The following is a 2,120-nucleotide window of genomic DNA, read 5'->3' as shown; positions in this document are numbered from 1 at the left end:
TATTAATTAGATCAATGACCGCGCCTGTACGAGATATATCATTGTCCAGTCCCACGAAATGGGCGTCATCGATCAATCGTTCTACTCCAATTATATCTCGCTCAGTTTAAATTTAATCGCGAGACGCATCCCCTGCGCTTCCTGGAAAGTAAAGAAATCGCAGAATCCTTGAAACATCGGACTCTCTGGTCTTTCCTATCTCGTCGTTACACTTTTAACTGTTGGTTTAATGCAATATAAAATACCTTGGACTTGGTGTAATTGCAAGGAGGGTGCGTCTCTGGCGCGACATGTTCTGTACAAAGGTCGGCTGCATAAATGAGGTAATTACGCTGCGATTTATCTCTCTGTGCCGCGCGGAATTTAAATACCAACGACACGAAACGGATCTCCGACGAGAAAGAAAGATTTTTTCGCGAAATAGTTCTTAAGTGGTCGAGTAAATTAACAATTAATTTTTTTACATTTTTACGATTATTCCAAGAAATTATTGCTTCAAATTTTTTCTTGAAAAGTATTACGCGACATGTCGCAACGGTAAGGGTACGTGTTTTCTTGAATAACACCAAATGTATAAGAAAATGAATTCAATTGAAGTCCTTGATTTCCTTCCTTTTTATGCATAAAAGACTCTGGTCAATTTTTTAATGCTTTATGCATTATGCGTCGTGCAAATGTCTGCGTCCCGGCCTTATTACCCATTTTCAAGAAAAAGGTTACAAGCTCCGAGTTGCGCGCTTCTAGTATTCCTGAATTCAAAGCCAATTTAATTGGCCGTAAATTACAAGCAACTGCAAATGACAAGCATGATGTCTGTCTCGCTCTAAGAACAAGTAAACTAATTTGTCGCGTAAATAGCTAGCGCTGCTGGAGACGAACACCGACACTGATACAGGTCGTCAAAGTTGGCCCGATACGCTAATGCCGTAGTGCCAATATCATTGCTCCAAAGACACAATACGGCCGAGGCTTATATACGAGCGGCGCTTCGGAGTTTCAGTGAATCGTCCTTTCATCCTTTATGCAGTCCTACGCCCGAACTCATCCCGCTGCTCGTTCGCCGGCTAGCTCTGTATCGACTCCACTCCGTTCGAGTTCACTGTTTCTGGTTCTGGTTTAGTAGAACATCGACTGGACGGGCTATACGCTTATTACATCGTAATGAAGTAGTCATGCACCCGACTTGCCGATGGATCACGTTTTGATGCGAGGTATGGGGCGTTATGAATTATTAACCCTCCACACGTCGGTTGGTACTGTTTGTAGCACACGTAGCACGTTGATGTTTGATTTTATGCCTACATGAAGATTTGTAATGCCTATGATGTATGTTTCGCATGAATTCGTAGCTTGGAAAATCTCAAAATCTAAACTATTGTAAATATTTTTCGAAGAATCATTCGATTCGGGATTATTTTCGCCAGCAATGAAAATCTTCTTTGGAAGAAAAAATTCGTCATTTGAAAAGTGTCTTTTACTGATGTTCTAATATTTTTCAAATATTAATAGTCTTTTTAATGAAAGCTGTCCAAATTCAAAGATCCAAAGAATTTAAAGTTCAAAGAGAGCTTGTAACTTTAATGAAATATTCATCTACAACACGAGAAATCGTAGATTTCTTAAAGGTAATTATGTTTACCCCCTGTCACATGTTTCTCGTAAGTCGGGTGCAGTCTTCCCTGAAAAGCGACACCACGACTATTTCTTAATAACGTATCCCCTTTAATCCGCCAGTAACCCTTCGAGGAAACGCAATACCCCTGGGCTCCTCACCATATGACACCAGAACGACGAAATATTGCGGCCGACTTGGCCTTCGTCCGCCATCAAAATCCTCCGTATATCGCATTAATGCAATATCGAGTTACGCTTTGCGAAGAGGACTTAGAGTGCTTCCCTTCTTTCAAGATCGCTCGTATGGCCGTCGTAAACGAATCCATTCTTGTTCTTCAATATAAAAAAACGGCAATGTAACGCCGATTAATGATTATTGTTAAATTCATAATATCAAATTAATATCCAATTTGAATTATTTTAATTATTCCTATATATATATAAAATTAAATAAATATATATATAGGTTCCTACTGAATATGTTATTAATTTTATTAAAAGAATGG

At 39.2% G+C, this 2,120-nt stretch overlaps 1 long non-coding RNA gene across 1 annotated transcript; it reads left to right on the top strand.

Annotated features, from left to right (window-relative positions):
* The first annotated feature begins 816 nt into the window (after positions 1 to 816).
* On the top strand, positions 817 to 1,819 carry LOC108760144 (uncharacterized). The gene is made up of 3 exons (XR_001940074.1): positions 817 to 1,211; positions 1,615 to 1,625; positions 1,735 to 1,819. It is a non-coding gene; the product is annotated as an uncharacterized LOC108760144 (long non-coding RNA).
* Positions 1,820 to 2,120: the final 301 nt, after the last annotated feature.

This window comes from Trachymyrmex cornetzi, unplaced genomic scaffold, assembly GCF_001594075.2.
Source record: "Trachymyrmex cornetzi isolate Tcor2-1 unplaced genomic scaffold, Tcor1.1 scaffold222, whole genome shotgun sequence".
Taxonomy (NCBI): Eukaryota; Metazoa; Arthropoda; class Insecta; order Hymenoptera; family Formicidae; genus Trachymyrmex; species Trachymyrmex cornetzi.
The sequence above is the reverse complement of the archived record's forward strand: the minus strand, read 5'-3'. Positions and strand labels throughout refer to the sequence as shown.